This window comes from Oncorhynchus keta, chromosome 7 (assembly GCF_023373465.1).
Source record: "Oncorhynchus keta strain PuntledgeMale-10-30-2019 chromosome 7, Oket_V2, whole genome shotgun sequence".
Classification (NCBI taxonomy): domain Eukaryota; kingdom Metazoa; phylum Chordata; class Actinopteri; order Salmoniformes; family Salmonidae; genus Oncorhynchus; species Oncorhynchus keta.
The window spans coordinates 22,119,246-22,138,330 of NC_068427.1; the positions used below are offsets into that span (position 1 = coordinate 22,119,246).

The window sequence follows — 19,085 nt, forward strand, 5'->3', positions numbered from 1 at the left end:
ATCAGTTAAATTGCCTTGGGCACTACTACACATATCAGTTAAATTGCTTGGGCACTACTACACATATCAGTTAAATTGCTTGGGCACTACTACACATATCAGTTAAATTGCTTGGGCACTACTACACATATCAGTTAAATTGCTTGGGCACAACTACACATATCAGTTAAATTGCTTGGGCACTACTACACATATCAGTTAAATTGTTTGGGAATTACTACACATATCAGTTAAATTGCTTGGGCACTACTACACATATCAGTTAAATTGCTTGGGCACTACTACACATATCAGTTAAATTGCTTGGGCACAACTACACATATCAGTTAAATTGCTTGGGCACTACTACACATATCAGTTAAATTGTTTGGGCATTACTACACATATCAGTTAAATTGCTTGGGCACTACTACACATATCAGTTAAATTGCTTGGGCATTACTACACATATCAGTTAAATTGCTTGGGCATTACTACACATATCAGTTAAATTGCTTGGGCACTACTACACATATCAGTTAAATTGTTTGGGCACTACTACACATATCAGTTAAATTGTTTGGGCACTACTACACATATCAGTTAAATTGCTTGGGCATTACTACACATATCAGTTAAATTGCTTGGGCATTACTACACATATCAGTTAAATTGCTTGGGCATTACTACACATATCAGTTAAATTGTTTGGGCATTACTACACATATCAGTTAAATTGCTTGGGCACTACTACACATATCAGTTAAATTGTTTGGGCACTACTACACATATCAATTAAATTGCCTGGGCACTACTACACATATCAGTTAAATTGCCTGGGCACTACTACACATATCAGTTAAATTGCTTGGGCACTACTACACATATCAGTTAAATTGCTTGGGCACAACTACACATATCAGTTAAATTGCTTGGGCACTACTACACATATCAGTTAAATTGCTTGGGCACAACTACACATATCAGTTAAATTGCTTGGGCACTACTACACATATCAGTTAAATTGTTTGGGAATTACTACACATATCAGTTAAATTGCTTGGGCATTACTACACATATCAGTTAAATTGCTTGGGCATTACTACACATATCAGTTAAATTGCTTGGGCACTACTACACATATCAGTTAAATTGTTTGGGCACTACTACACATATCAGTTAAATTGTTTGGGCACTACTACACATATCAGTTAAATTGCTTGGGCATTACTACACATATCAGTTAAATTGCTTGGGCATTACTACACATATCAGTTAAATTGTTTGGGCATTACTACACATATCAGTTAAATTGTTTGGGCACTACTACACATATCAGTTAAATTGCCTGGGCACTACTACACATATCAGTTAAATTGATTGGGCACTACTACACATATCAGTTAAATTGCTTGGGCACAACTACACATATCAGTTAAATTGCTTGGGCACTACTACACATATCAGTTCAATTGTTTGGGCATTACTACACATATCAGTTAAATTGCCTGAGCACTACTACACATATCAGTTAAATTGATTGGGCACTACTACACATATCAGTTAAATTGCTTGGGCACAACTACACATATCAGTTAAATTGCTTGGGCACTACTACACATATCAGTTAAATTGCTTGGGCACAACTACACATATCAGTTAAATTGCTTGGGCACTACTACACATATCAGTTAAATTGTTTGGGCATTACTACACATATCAGTTAAATTGCTTGGGCACTACTACACATATCAGTTAAATTGCTTGGGCATTACTACACATATCAGTTAAATTGCTTGGGCATTACTACACATATCAGTTAAATTGCTTGGGCACTACTACACATATCAGTTAAATTGTTTGGGCACTACTACACATATCAGTTAAATTGCTTGGGCACTACTACACATATCAGTTAAATTGTTTGGGCACTACTACACATATCAGTTAAATTGCCTGGGCACTACTACACATATCAGTTCAATTGTTTGGGCACTACTACACATATCAGTTAAATTGCCTGGGCACTACTACCACATATCAGTTAAATTGCTTGGGCATTACTACACATATCAGTTAAATTGATTGGGCACTACTACACATATCAGTTAAATTGTTTGTCCACTACTACACATATCAGTTAAATTGCCTGGGCACTACTACCACATATCAGTTAAATTGCTTGGGCATTACTACACATATCAGTTAAATTGATTGGGCACTACTACACATATCAGTTAAATTGCTTGGGCACAACTACACATATCAGTTAAATTGCTTGGGCACTACTACACATATCAGTTAAATTGCTTGGGCATTACTACACATATCAGTTAAATTGCTTGGGCACTACTACACATATCAGTTAAATTGTTTGGGCACTACTACACATATCAGTTAAATTGCTTGGGCATTACTACACATATCAGTTAAATTGCTTGGGCATTACTACACATATCAGTTAAATTGCTTGGGCATTACTACACATATCAGTTAAATTGTTTGGGCATTATTACACATATCAGTTAAATTGCTTGGGCACTACTACACATATCAGTTAAATTGTTTGGGCACTACTACACATATCAGTTAAATTGCCTGGGCACTACTACACATATCAGTTAAATTGCTTGGGCACTACTACACATATCAGTTAAATTGCTTGGGCACAACTACACATATCAGTTAAATTGCTTGGGCACTACTACACATATCAGTTAAATTGCTTGGGCACAACTACACATATCAGTTAAATTGCTTGGGCACTACTACACATATCAGTTAAATTGTTTGGGAATTACTACACATATCAGTTAAATTGCTTGGGCACTACTACACATATCAGTTAAATTGCTTGGGCATTACTACACATATCAGTTAAATTGCTTGGGCATTACTACACATATCAGTTAAATTGCTTGGGCACTACTACACATCAGTTAAATTGTTTGGGCACTACTACACATATCAGTTAAATTGTTTGGGCACTACTACACATATCAGTTAAATTGTTTGGGCACTACTACACATATCAGTTAAATTGTTTGGGCACTACTACACATATCAGTTAAATTGCTTGGGCACTACTACACATATCAGTTAAATTGTTTGGGCACTACTACACATATCAGTTAAATTGTTTGGGCATTACTACACATATCAGTTAAATTGCTTGGGCACTACTACACATATCAGTTAAATTGTTTGGGCACTACTACACATATCAGTTAAATTGCTTGGGCACTACTACACATATCAGTTAAATTGCTTGGGCACTACTACACATATCAGTTAAATTGCTTGGGCACTACTACACATATCAGTTAAATTGTTTGGGCACTACTACACATATCAGTTAAATTGCTTGGGCATTACTACACATATCAGTTAAATTGCTTGGGCATTACTACACATATCAGTTAAATTGTTTGGGCATTACTACACATATCAGTTAAATTGCTTGGGCACTACTACACATATCAGTTAAATTGTTTGGGCACTACTACACATATCAGTTAAATTGTTTGGGCATTACTACACATATCAGTTAAATTGCCTGGGCACTACTACACATATTGTCACGTTCTGACCTTTATTTCCTGTGTTTTGTATTTAGTTAGTATGGTCAGGGCGTGAGTTGGGTGGGCAGTCTATGTTTGTTTTTCTATGTTTTGGGTATTTCTATGTTTCGGCCTAGTATGGTTCTCAATCAGAGGCAGGTGTCATTAGTTGTCTTTGATTGAGAATCATACTTAGGTAGCCTGGGTTTCACTGTGTGTTTGTGGGTGATTGTTCCTGTCTCTGTCTTTGCACCAGATAGGACTGTTTTGAGTTTTCACATTTCTTGTTTTTTTGTAGTGAGTTGTTCATGTGTACCTTAACGTATTAAAAAGAACCATGGACAATTACCACGCCGCGTATTGGTCCTCTGATCCGTTTCGCCTCTCCTCTTCGGAAGAAGAGGAGGAAATTCATTACACATATCAGTTAAATTGCCTGGGCAATACTACACATATCAGTTAAATTGCCTGGGCATTACTACACATATCAGTTAAATTGCCTGGGCACTACTACACATATCAGTTAAATTGCCTGGGCACTACTACACATATCAGTTAAATTGCTTGGGCACTACTACACATATCAGTTAAATTGCTTGGGCACTACTACACATATCAGTTAAATTGCTTGGGCACTACTACACATATCAGTTAAATTGCTTGGGCATTACTACACATATCAGTTAAATTGCTTGGGCATTACTACACATATCAGTTAAATTGCCTGGGCATTACTACACATATCAGTTAAATTGCCTGGGCACTACTACCACATATCAGTTAAATTGTTTGGGCACTACTACACATATCAGTTAAATTGCTTGGGCACTACTACACATATCAGTTAAATTGCCTGGGCATTACTACACATATCAGTTAAATTGCCTGGGCATTACGACACATATCAGTTAAATTGCCTGGGCACTACTACACATATCAGTTAAATTGCTTGGGCACTACTACACATATCAGTTAAATTGTTTGGGCACTACTACACATATCAGTTAAATTGCTTGGGCACTACTACACATATCAGTTAAATTGTTTGGGCACTACTACACATATCAGTTAAATTGTTTGGGCACTACTACACATATCAGTTAAATTGTTTGGGCATTACTACACATATCAGTTAAATTGCTTGGGCACTACTACACATATCAGTTAAATTGTTTGGGCACTACTACACATATCAGTTAAATTGCTTGGGCACTACTACACATATCAGTTAAATTGTTTGGGCATTACTACACATATCAGTTAAATTGCTTGGGCACTACTACACATATCAGTTAAATTGTTTGGGCACTACTACACATATCAGTTAAATTGCTTGGGCACTACTACCACATATCAGTTAAATTGTTTGGGCACTACTACACATATCAGTTAAATTGCTTGGGCACTACTACACATATCAGTTAAATTGCTTGGGCACTACTACACATATCAGTTAAATTGCCTGGGCACTACTACACATATCAGTTAAATTGCTTGGGCACTACTACACATATCAGTTAAATTGCTTGGGCACTACTACACATATCAGTTAAATTGCTTGGGCACTACTACACATATCAGTTAAATTGCTTGGGCACTACTACACATATCAGTTCAATTGCTTGGGCACTATTACACATATCAGTTAAATTGGTACAGCATTTTCAGTAACAGGTGCAAAAAATATAGCCACTAACAAGGCACGCAGCAAAATGTGTTAATGAGCCACAACAATACCATGCACACACAAAATGTTTTTGGCTCTCCAAAATTACAGTACAGTATTTTGTAGGGATGGTACTGATTTACAGTAAATTACTGGCAACGCACCAGTCAGTATGGTACTGTACTCTGAGGGGTACAGCATTCTCACTAATGGGTGCAACAAATATAATGTCTTACAAGGCACACCTCTAAATATGTTAATGAGCCAGAGATTATTTCACTGCCCACAACCTTTTCGCATAATGCACCATAACTCATAGTATGCTGCTGTAAATATACAGCAAAATAGGTAATACAGTGCTTTACTGTACAGCAATTGCTGTAATTCTAAAGCAGTGTAGCAGAACGCTATTGAGCCCCCATAATGCATTGCTCTTTACAGTACTGAAACACAGGTAGAAAAACTTGACAGATATTTCACCGGATGTACAAATGTGATGCAGCCGCTGGGCGTTTCCACTTGCTACCAAATATGGTAGTGCGAGGAAGCCCAGATGCCGGCAATGGGAGAAGATAGAACAAGATGGATTTTGACGAATTTTCTCATCGTGGAACATTTGATCTCGATACAATTTTCTGTTCTCAAAACTAGAATATGTTGCGAATAGAGTTGACTAAGTTTTGTACACTTAACTCTTTGCGAAAGTTTTTTTTAATTGTGTTTTTAGAAGGATTGCAAAGTAAAATTGAGTTATTGCACACCAGCACTCTACAGAATAGGCGTTCCCTAACGGAAATATGTGCACGCATGCTGGAACGTGCCAATAGAATCTCGCTAGCTTGTGCTTGGTTCTGCCCACCTTCATGCTTGCGTTGCCCACTATGACTCATTTGTACGCGTTTGAAATACGGGCTGTGGTCTATCTTGGTTTAGTTTTAAAAATCTTTGACTGAACTATAATATAGAATTAGAGTAGCTAACTGTTAAAGTGTTGCTGTACATTTACAGCACTTTGTTACAGTGATACGCTGAATAAATGTGTTAATGTGTTTAAAAAGTGTTAAAGCGAATAAACATGTTCTTGTGTTTACCATCTAAACACTGTGACACTTTTTCATTGAAATTCTAAATGTCTTGATGCATTTCAAATATGTTACAGAGAAGTATTTCGTTGTGTGTTCAAATCCTAAACACTTGGTTTTACAGTGTATTTATTGGGTATTCAGTCATGAAGCTCCCTATTCATTCTAATTGAGACTCAGTTCCCGAAATAGGATCATCGTCAATCAACCACTTTAATCCCTGCGTCATACGTCTCCTGTCCGAACAGTCCCCCCCGGGGTTGCGCTGTTTTTCCCCAGCCGCAAGTTTAACCACACTGCGATTACCCACGGTGAGACTCGCTGTAGGAAGCTGGTTGGGAAACGACAGAGCGGTGTGTGCACGGCCTGCTGTACACAACCACCATATAGGCTTTTTTTTTTTTTTTTTTTTTTACAGCAGCAGAAAGCAGAAAACTCACCCAATCTTAACATTTCCCGACCACAGAATCACCCCCACACCGGTCATGAACTAACCCTTCCAACGGGAACTTTAGCATTGTGTCATCCCACTGGGCACACACTGGTTCAATCAACATGGGGTCTACGTCATTTCAATGAAATTACGTTGAACCAACGTGGAATGGACGTTGAATTGACGTCTGTGCCCAGTGGGATGCATCGCGTCACCTCAGTAAAATATCACATTTTAATACTTGATTGCCTATTCACCCGGTAAACTGCATATTGCCATCCAATTAAAATGCGTAAGTAACCTGGCCCGTGCGTTTTTATTGCCAGTAAACCGGGAAACAACTGTGTAGTCCCCCCTCTCTCTATCTGACAACCCCCATACACACACACACACATACACACACGCGCACACACGTTTACACGCACGCAGAAATACTGAGCATGCACGCGCGGGTACACACTGAAACAGACAAGCTCACACACAGAGAGGTGGAGAGAGAGAGAGAGAGAGAGAGAGAGAGAGAGAGAGAGAGACTAAATGCCACTGACAAAAAAAGTTGTTATTGCTCTTGTGAAACAAACACACAAACAAAAGCTTGTAATCGCCTGAAACATGCCCCATTTGTATACAGTACCCAAAGCCGGGATTCAGCATATGGCTTACCTACAGGGGAAAAGCTGCCGCTTCGTTTACACCTTTATCTAAATCCTCTCGCTGAGCTTCCCTAAACCGGCGGGCCAATATGTGAGACTGCACTGCAGTGGACCTCTATAGGTCCTTTAACATCCCCACACTGGAGCTCTTCTTTCTATAAGCCATAGCAACCTACACCAATCACACGATGGCATGCATTGTACAATGTCTTTTCTAAGAAAACAACACACGTGAAATCACGTTAGCCAACAGAAAACGCATCAGCCTATTCCACAGTCTGTCTGTCTGAATATCTGTCTGTTCGTTCTGAAAAACCCAGTTCACCCCATTTACCCGTGTAGCCTGCTAATTACAGAGTCTGTGCTGCAACAGCGGCAGGTGCTTAACTTCACACAGCCATTCACCGGTCCGTCACAGTCACGACCGTCACAGACCGCCGTGCGCGTCTATATGGATACATATTACGCCTCATACACCGTGATTGACTGAAATGCTTTCAGAATCAGAATAACTGCTGCAACTTCATATATAATTCCCTCGTCCATCGGAAACTAGACTCAATGACAGACCCGACCATTGTGTTGCAGCGATCAAAGAAGTAGAATTGTAATTAAGGGCCAACCAACTTTATCAAACTGCCAGGAGCGGTATAGGCTGCGACAAGAGACAGAGCAAATGGGAATTGGCTTACCTTCAAATCGCTTTACAAAATGATCCACGAGCGTCCGTCAGTCAGTGGGGAAAGCTTTGGACATCACAGCGACGGGGATCAGCCAGAGAGAACATGTTTCCATGGAGTGTCAGGGTGCCACTGAAGAACTGTATTTCAAGCAGATCACCCATTCGGACGATAGCCGCGGCGGTTTAAACGGCAGTTTAATCCAAAGAGAAAGATGTGGATCTTGTTTCTGTTCTCAGACGGATGAAGAAGTGCCAAGCTCACTCAATAAACAGACGTGCATTTAGGTGAGAGACTGAGAGATCGAAGAAAAGGGGGTTTCTATAGTTTAAAAAAATGAAATTATTATGACCAACTACAAAATAAAAGGCAACAAATATGGCATTTACAAAACGAACGGGGGGCAATGGAAGAGCGTAGCCTACTGAACTCCCCCCTAAATCTGCCTGCTCGCTTTTGCCAAGAGGTTCGATCAGGAATTCTCTGGAGTGTGCCCAACCATCCCAAACGCAGGACTGTGCACTCCGCTAAACCGCACCACGCCACAGACTGGAAAATAAATGTATGGATATAATCGCAAGTATCCTGTATTGCCAGATCCGATGGGGGGGTTTCCTCCACAGCCCCGCTATGTGGATGCGATGCTCATAGCCTGCGCTCCTGAGAGGGAACTCTCCCCGGTCCTAGTGCCTTCCCCACGCCCGTTCAACAAGCGCCTCCGTAACACCTGCATTCTGTCTTAACTAAAGGACTACTCACGGATTTGAAGGGGTAAATTATTTTAAGAAGAAGATGAAACAATCCGTGGGCAGGCTTGTAATTTTAAAGCCCAAAGCCAATGTGTTATAATTACACTCGATAGCGCAAGAGGGCCACGTGGTGTGCCATTCACCCGCGGTGAGAGAGAGAGAGATCGAGAGACCGAGAGAGAGTGAGATACTATTTTACTGGAGGCGTGAGTTCCTTCCTTCTGCCCGCCACCAGACCTATGTGCGCGTGAAACAGGATGGGGGAGAGGGCAGCTTGCCATCACACAAATGCAGTAGAAAGGAGTTTGGCGCCTACATCCCTTTCTCTCGCTCCATGGCCAATAAATTAAATGGATGCTATCCAAACTGTAAAAGTATAGAACATATTATTATATTATATTATTCATACTAGCCTATGGTCTGAGCTTTTCAATTAACATGACCTTGTATGGTACGTTTTTGTAATGGGAAAATATATTTGTCAACTGACATGTATCATCCAGTGATAAATACAGCGTGTTCGGTCTGGGAGTTGAATATTGATGAGGGGCTAGGAGAAAAAGAAAGGCTACCATAGAGGAGATCTCAAGCACCCATGCATGCACTCACATATGCACAATTGTGGTGAAATTGGAAAAGTGCTTACAACAAGACCATCCAGTAAAATGTGAACAGGCCCACCCCTCCAGGAGTTCAAAGGTAAAGGTTGACTTGTGTAAAGCATCTATAGCTTCATGCTCACAGCCAAAAAGTCCACCTCCACAGTTGTTCCTGTTGGAGTTGGAGTAGGTACCTTACAGGGCCTATAGGCATTCATCATAGATATATACAGTATGGGCTTCCTCCTCTTCACTTCCCTCTTATGATGGAACTATTCACTTCACAGTGCTGCTCACAGCCGGTCTATTTTCTCTTGTGTGTGTCAAGCTGATGCTCAGAAAGCCTCAAGTCCTAGGTACTACTCATTCACCACTAGCAGCTGCCTCCTACATTTTACCTGCTATACCTCCTACCTCCTATATGTTCTACCTCCTAAAACAATATTAGTATCCCCTTTCTTCCTATCCCTCCCTCTCTCACACACATCTGCACGCGCACACACACACACACACACACACACACACACACACACACACACACACACACACACACACACACACACACACACACACACACACACACACACACACACACACACACACACACACACACACACACACACACACACACACACACACACACACACACAGGCTCCCTCCATTATCTCCTATACCTCCAAACTCCTACACCTCCTACCGCCTATATCCCCAATACCTCCTGCCTCCTATACCTCCTGCCTTCCATACCGCCAACCTCCTACACGTCCTACCTACTATACCCTGATCAGTCTATACCTTGTACCTGTACCTCCAACACCTCCTATACCTCTACCTCCTACTTCTTACCTCCTATACATCCAACCTCATATACCTCCTACTTCCTATACCCTGTACCTCCTATACACCCTACACCTCCTACCTCTTATACCTCCTACCTATCTCCTATACCTTCTACCTCCTCTACCTTCTACCTCCTATACCTCCTACCTCCTATAACTCCTATACCTCTTACCTCCTACCTCCTATACCTCCTATGCCTCCTTCCTCTTACCTCCTATACCTCCTACCTACAATACCTCCTATCTCCTATAACTGCTATGCCTCCTACCTCCTATACCTCCTACCTCCTTCCTCCTATACCACCTACAGTTGAAGTTGGAAGTTTACATACACTTAGGTTGGAGTCATTAAAACTTATTTTCAGCCACTCCATACATTTCATGTTATGGCTGGGGGCAGTATTGAGTATCTCGGATGAATAAGGTGCCCAGAGTAAACTGCCTGCTACTCAGTCCCTAATATATGCATATTATTAGTATATTTGGATAGGAAACACTCTGAAGTTTCTAAAACTGTTTGAATGATTTCTGTGAGTATAACAGAACTCATATGTCAGGCAAAAATCTGAGAAAAAAATCCAACCAGGAAGTGGGAAATCTGAGGTTGGTCGTTTTTCTACTCATCTACTACCTTATTGAAGATACAGTGGGATATTGGTTGTGTTGCACTTCTTACGGAGTCCACTAGATGTCAACAGTCTTTAGAACCTTGTTTGATGCTTCTCTTGTGAAATTTTGTTGTTTTGAATTTGCACTTTCACTGGCTGTTGTCATTTCGATCCCGTTAGCGGGATCTCAGCCCTAAGAAGTTGTTTAACAAACTATAATTCTGGCAAGCCGGATAGCATGACACAAGTAATATTTTCAACAATTGTTTACAGACAGATTATTTCACTTATAATTCACTGTATCACAATTCCAGTGGGTCATAAATGTACATACACTAAGTTGACCTCCTATACCTCCTACCTCCTAACTCCTATATCCCCTATACCTCCTACCTTCTATATCCCCTGTACATCCTAACTCATATACCTCCTAAATCTCCTACCTCTTATCTCCTATCCCTCCAACCTCCTATTCCTCCTACCTCCTATACCACTTACAGTTGAAGTCGGAAGTTTATATACACCTTAGCCAAATACATTTAAACTCAGTTTTTCAAAAGTCCTGGCATTTAATCCAAGTAAAAATTCCCTGTTTTAGGTCAATTAGGATCACCACTTTTTTTTAAGAATGTGAAATGTCAGAATAATAGTAGAGAGAATGATGTATTTAAGCTTTTATTTCTTTCATCACATTCCCAATGGGTCAGAAGTTTACGTACACTCAATTAGTATTTGGAAGCATTGCCTTTAACCTTTTTGGGATAGGGGGCAGCATTTTCACTTTTGGATGAATAGCGTGCCCAGAGTGAACTGCATCCTACTCTGTCCCAGATGCTAATATATGCATATTATTATTAGTGTTGGTTAGAAAACACTGAAGTTTCTAAAACTGTTTGATCGACGTCTGTGAGTATAACAGCACTTATATATATGGCAGGCGAAAACCTGAGAAAAATTCAACCAGGAAGTGGGACGTCAGAGGTTGGTAGTTTTTCAAAACTTGGCCTGCTGAGTACACATTGAGATATGGATGAGGTTGAACTTCCTAGGCTAGGGCTTCCACTAGATGTCAACTGTCTTTTGAAACTTGAATGAGGATTCTACTATAAAGGAGGGGCTCATGAGACCTCCTTGGTCTCATGACGCGCGCTCCCGACAGAGTTACCTCGCGTTCCAGTGCTTTTTCTGAAGACAAAGGAATTCTCCGGTTGGAACATTATTGATGTTTTATGTTAAAAACATCCTAACGATTGATTCCATACATCGTTTGATATGTTTCTAAAGGACTGTAACAGAACTTTTCAAGTTTTTGTCTGGATGAAATGCTTGCGCCTCATGAAGATGGATTACTGGGCTGAACACGCTAACAACACGTGGCTATTTGGACATAAATGATGGCACAAATCAGTCATTTATTGTAAAACTGGGATTCCTGGGACTGCCTTCTGTTGAAGATCATCAAAGGTAAGTGAATATTTATGGTGTTGTTTCTAACTTTGTTGATTCCAAAATGGCGGCTCTGGCTGTTTTGGGTTCTGAGCGCCGTTCTCAGATTATGCTTTTTCGGTAAAGTTTTTTTGAAATCTGACACAGCTGTTGCATTAAGGAGAAGTCTATATTTAATTCTGTGAATAACACTAGTATCTTTTATCAATGTTTATTATTAGTATTTCTGCAAAATCACCAGATGTTTTGGAATCAAACATTACTGCACTTAAGGCGTCAATGTAAACTGAGATTTTTGGATATAAATATGCACATTATCGAACAAAACACACGTGTATTGTGTAACATGATGTCCTATGAGTGTCATCTGATGAAGATCATCAAAGGTTAATGATTAATTTTATCTATATTTCTGCTTTTTGTGACACCTATCTTTGAAAAAATGGCTGTGTTTTTTTGACTTGGCGGTGATCTAACATAATCATATGTTGTGTTTTAGCTGAAAAGCATTTTTGAAATTGGACACGATATGTAGATTTACTAGATGTTTCTTTCATTTGCTGTATTGGACTTGTTAATGTGTGAAAGTTACATATTTAAAAAAAAAATTGAATTTCACACGCTGCCGCTTCAGCGGAATGTGGTTGAGGTGTTCTGCTAGCGGAACCCCTGCGCTAGAAAGGTTAAATTGTTTAACTTGGGTCAAACATTTCAGGTAGCCTTCCGCAAGCGTCCCACAATATGTTGGGTGAATTTTGGCCCATTCCAGCTGACAGAGCTGGTATAACTGAGTCAGGTTTGTAGGCCTCCTTGCTCACACACACTTCTTCAGTTCTGCCCACACATGTTCTATAGGTTTGAGGTCAGGGCTTTGTGATGGCCACTCCAATAACTTGAATTTGTTGTCTTTAAGCCATTTTGCCTCAACTTTGGGAGTATGCTTGGGGTCATTGTCCATTTGGAAGACCCATTTGTGACCAAGTTTTAACTTCCTGACTGATGTCTTGAGATGTTGCTTCAATATATCCACACAATAGTCCTTCGTCATGATTCTATCTATTTTGAGAAGTGCACCAGTCCCTCCTGCAGCAAAGCACCCCCACAACATGATGCTGCCACCCACCGTGCTTCAAGGTTGGATGGTGTTTTTCATCAGACCAGAGGACATTTCTCTAAAAAGTACGATCTTTGTCCCCATGTGTAGTTGCAAACCGTAGTGTGGCTTTTTATGGCGGTTTTGGAGCAGTGCTTTCTTCTTTGTTGAGCGGCCTTTCAGGTTATGTCGTGATACTGTAAGTCTCGTTTTACTGTGGAAATAGTTACTTTTGTGAGGATACTGGAGGAAACACATACAAGGTACCTCCTCTACTTCCTACCTCCTATACCTCCTACCATCTTATGTCCTATACCTCCTACCTCATACCTCCTACCTTCTGTACCTCCTACATTCTATACCTCCTATACCTCCTATTCCCCCTATATATCCTACCTCCTATACCCAGTACCTCCTATACCTCGTACATGTACCTTCTACCTCCTATACCCTGTACCTTCTATAGCTCCTGTACCTCCTACCTCCTATACCTCCTACCTCTTACCTCCTATACCTCCTACTTCTTGTACCTCCTACCTCCTACCTATTATAGCTCCTAGCTCCTATACCTCCTACCTCCTACCTCCCATACCTCCTACCTCTTACCTCCTATACCTATTACCTTTTACCTCCTATACCTGTTAACTCTTACCTCCTATTCCTTCTACCTTCTATTTCTCCTACATCCTATACCTTCTACCTCCTGTACCTCCAACCTCTTACTCCCTATATCCCCTACCTCATATACAGTGGTTCCTCCTTTAAAATTTGTGAGCTTACACCGCAGGACTTAGAGATACCCAGTGTTATTGCTCCAGACCACCACAAGGGGGAGTTAGAGCACTCATTATGCATTTGGGCCCCAAGGTTTGGATGTGACCAATCATATCGAGTAGTTCCAATGACTAATTTGATGAAAGCAACCCATCCCTGGTGACTTTCTTCAGCAAAGATGGCTGTCAAAACATTACAGGGGAAGCAAATGTAAGTACTTATAACGTCATAACGAGTCAAGCAGAAAATGTACAATTGAGAGGAATATGTTAGTTAATGTAGAGACAAACGATTGTGCATATTTTTTGTCATAAAGTTAATTTACGAAAATCGCTATTTAGCAAGTTTTTTTTCAGTCATATCCAACACCAGTTGTATAAAACTCCATTATTTGAATGATGCTGTGTCTGTATGTATGTATTACATTTATACTGTAGGTGCAATCTTACTGGCAGCAATATCCTTGCCTGTGAAGGCCTTTTTGTTTCCTTGCAGGTAACGGTGGTTGACAGAGAAAGAACAATGATTCCAAGCACCACCCTCCTTTTGAAGCTTCCAGTCTGTTATTAGAACTCAATCAGCATGACAGAGTGATCTCCAGCCTTGTCATCGTCAACACTCACACAAGTGTTAACGAGAGAATCACTGACATGATGTCAGCTGGTCCTTTTGTGGCAGGGCTGAAATGCAGTGGAAATGTTTTTTGGGGATTCAGTTCATTTGCATGGCAAAGAGGGAATTGGCAATTCATTGCAATTCATCTGATCACTCTTCATAACATTCTGGAATGTATGCAAATTGCCATCATACAAACTGAGTCAGTAGACTTTGTGAAAATTAATATTTATGTCATTCTCAAAACTTTTTGCAACAACTGTATATAGATGAAGTCTGCAAAAAAAGAAATGTCCTCTCACTGTCAACTGCATTTATTTTCAGGAAACTTAACAAGAGTAAATATTTGTAAGAACTTAACAAGATTCAACAACTGAGATGTAAACTGAACAAGTTCCACAAAGGGGGGTCAAAACCAAAGTAACAATCAGTATCTGGTGTGGCCACCAGCTGCATTAAGTACTGCAGTGTATCTCCTCCTCATGGACTGCACCAGATTTGCCAGTTCTTGCTGTGAGATGTTACCCCACTCTTCCACCAAGGCACCTGCAAGTTCCCAGACATTTCTGGGGGGAATTGCGCTAGCCCTCACCCTCCGATCCAACAGGTCCCAGACGTGCTCAATGGGATTGAGATCCGGGCTTTTCGCTGGCCATGGCAGAACACTGAAATTCCTGTCTTGCAGGAAATCACGTACAGAACGAGCAGTATGGCTGGAGGCATTGTCATGCTGGAGGGTCATGTCAGGATGAGCCTGCAGGAAGGGTACCATATGAGGAAGGAGGATGTCTTCCCTGTAACAGACAGTGTTGAGATTGCCTGCAATTACAACAAGCTCAGTCCGATGATGCTGTGAAACACCGCCCCAGACGATGACAGACCCTCCACCTCTAAATCGATCCCACTCCAGAGTACAGACCTCGGTGTAACGCTCTTTGCTTCAATGATAAACATGAATCTGACCATCACCCCTGGTAAGACAAAACCGCAGCTCGTCACTGAAGAGCACTTTTTGCCAGTCCTGTCTGGTCCAGCGACTGTGGGTTTGTGCCCATAGGCAACGTCGTTGCCGGTGAAGTCTGGTGAGGACCTGCCTTACAACAGGCCTACAAGCTCTCAGTCCAGCCTCTCTAAGCCAATTGCGTACAGTCTGAGCGCTGAGGGAGGGATTGTGCATTCCTGGTGTAACTCGGGCTGTTGTTGTTGCCATCTTGTACCTGTTCCACAGGTGTGATGTTTGGATGTACCAATCCTGTGCAGGTGTTGTTACAAGTGGTCTGCCACTGTGAGGATGATCAGCTGTCTGTCCTGTCTCTCAATAGCTCTGTCTTAGGTGTGTCACAGTACAGACATCGCAATTTATTGCCTTGGTCACATCTGCAGTCCTCATGCCTCCTTGCAGCATGCCTAAAGCACGGTCACGCAGATGAGCAGGGACCCTGGGCATCTTTCTTTTGGTGTTTTTCAGAGTCAGTAGAAAGGCCTCTTTAGTGTCCTATGTTTTCATAACTGTGACCTTAATTGCGTACCATCTGTAAGCTGTTAGTGTCTTAACGACCGTTCCACAGGTGCATGTTCATTAATTGTTTATGGTTCATTGAACAAGCATGGGAAACAGTGTTTAAACCCTTTACAATGAAGATCTGTGAAGTTATTTGGATTTTTATGAATTATCTTTGAAAGACAGGGTGCTGAAAAAGGGACTTTTTTTGTTGCTGAGTTTACATTGGTCATGGCTCCCGAGTGGCGCAGCGGTCACTGCATCTCAGTGCAAGAGGCTTTACTACAGTCCCTGGTTCGATTTTTCAGGCTGTATCACATCCGACCGTGTTTGGGAGTGCCATAGTGCGGTGCACAATTGGCCCAGCGTCATCTGGGACATCCGGGTTCTTACCTGACTTGCCTATTTAAATAAAGGTTAAATTTTAAAAAACTACTGGCGGCAACCGCAATGCAATCAATAGGAGGTGAACAGTGGATGGTGCTGAAAATATAGCTAACTTATCATGCAAGTGTTGCACACCAACAGATGGAGAAAACCTACACCCGTTGAGCAATTCATTTCAACAATAGTCTTCATTTTAATTTCACTTTACAAACAACAAGAGAGCTTAATTTGAGTCTATTTCTTCAGAGCATAGACCTATATAAAATAACTTAACTGGCTGAGTTAGGCAATGAGGCTTAACAGCCTAATAGAAGTCCATTTTTTTTATTAGGCCTACATACAATTGAAACTGGTCAAAAATGTAGCTTCCTACATAAAACAATCATTTAAAGAAAAAAAAGTATACAAGTTCAAACTAAAACAATGTAGCTAAAAATTAACAGAGCATATTTGTCAAACCCAAACTCTAAAAGTAATTAGAAAGGTAGATTGAAATTATGTGTGGCATTGTGGTTACAATAAAGAATGTAGCCCGTTATGCAAATGTTTCCTATTAGCAGGAAAAAATACTTTTTATAGCCAGGCTAATCTTGTGAAAATCCCTCAACTTGCAATGTATGCTTAAGTACTCTAAAGTGTTACATTTCTACCTCAAAACAACAATTTTTTTCATCCACATCTTTTGCTTTCATCAATCTTCTTGATCTTCTTCCTTTTTTTCTGTAGGAAAAAAAGGGCCACGATTTGTCTGTGAAGATGACGTTATTGAATGTCTTGCCAGCTTTGATCCATGCCTGGGCCAGCAGGATGCAAAGCTCTTTGTTTGCAAGACAAATGATTGGAATCATTGACTCACTCACACGTTGAAAAGGGCGAGGAACGAGATGGAGTCATATTCCATGCAAGGGACACCTGTGAGCTCTGGAACCTCACCTCTGACAGGAAGAGTTAACATATGTGGCGGGTTCATCAGGTCTTTGTTTCACCCTGACATTTCCATTCCTCTTCTGACAACAGAAATTGACTGCTCACCAGGCACAGCAAGGGCCGCCCAGACAGTTATGCTGTTCTGCTATTCAAAGGATGTGTAACAGAAGACATCAGGACAGCGGAGTCAATCACCACCTTCCGGAGACACCTGAAACCCCACCTCTTTAAGGAATACCTAGGATAGGATAAGTAATCCTTCTCACCCCCCCCCCTAAAAGATTTAGATGCACTATTGTAAAGTGGCTGTTCCACTGGATGTCATAAGGTGAATGCACCAATTTGTAAGTCGCTCTGGATAAGAGCGTCTGCTAAATGACTTAAATGTAAATGTAAGAAGAGAAATACCAGGAGTGGGCACAGAATAAATAGCCTTCCCACTGCGGACGTCTATTTCAGCACCATTTCACGCCGATCTGAGACAAGCATGGAGAAACGAAAATGTTAAAATATTCCATGATATTCTTAAGATATGTGTTGACTGAATATAAGCAAGTGATGTCTGCTAAATAATCAAGTTATGTCTCTCAGAAATAAGTAGTTATAAATAACAAACTGTCTTTATTTAGATATTAGTGAGAACGTCTCACCCCATGTTCAAGAATTGCATTTTTCTCGCTCACTCTAGGTTAAATTTAATATTAAATCTCAAAAATCTTGTTAGCTTTTTAAACAAAGCGATTATTATTATTAATTAATTTAGAATGATATAAAATGCCCTTATATATTCTCAAATATTCTCATAGATCTGAATTGAAAATGCCCCTTAGATATGAATATAGAGTCCTCCAATCCTGTAAATGTAATTATTGGCGGAGTCAATTGGCGGAATATTTGTAGATATACTGTTAAAATGGTGTTGGCATTATTTATTTAAATAGCATATTGAAGCTAAAAGCAAAAGCCTACAACTGTTTTAGCACCGTTTCGCCCTGCTCTGAGACAAGAATGGGGACTCTGAGATGAGCCTACTCCTTCCTCCCCATCTGGGATTTGAACCCCAGTCTCTCATTCACATGACACAGGGATTCTTTAGCTAAATAGCACAGGACTGTACTGCCAACCGTCACATTGTACAGCGCCATATTTTCCATTCCATCCTAACAGAAATCCAGAGGGTTTTTTGTTTTTCATGGAATAGAAACACCATAATATTAATCAAATGAATTAACTTCTTGGTGACAGGGGGGCAGTATTGAGTAGCTTGGATGAATAAGGTGCCCAGAGTAAACTGCCTGCTACTCCCAGATGCTAATATAACTAAACGCGCGAACAAAACAGAGGTATTTGGTCATAAATATGGACGTAAACGAACAAATCAAACATTTCTTGTGGAAGTGGGAGTCCTGTGAGGGCATTCCGATGAAGATCAGCAAAGGTAAGTGAAGATTTATAATGCTATTTATGACTTTTGTTGACTCCACAACTTGGCGG

At 40.6% G+C, this 19,085-nt stretch overlaps 1 protein-coding gene across 6 annotated transcripts in view; it reads right to left on the minus strand.

Moving 5' to 3' along the window:
- il1rapl1a (interleukin 1 receptor accessory protein-like 1a) overlaps window positions 1-9,025 on the minus strand; it is a 402,960-nt gene extending 393,935 nt beyond the window's left edge. For 3 of the 6 annotated variants that reach the window (XM_052522250.1, XM_052522247.1, XM_052522242.1), the window contains exon 1: window positions 8,066-9,025. The gene's annotated coding sequence lies outside the window, so the exon portion shown is untranslated. Of the gene's footprint in view, window positions 1-6,727; window positions 6,855-8,065 lie in introns of those variants that run through there. The other 3 variants (XM_052522249.1, XM_052522243.1, XM_052522245.1) reach the window with 3 other exon arrangements.
- Window positions 9,026-19,085: the final 10,060 nt, after the last annotated feature.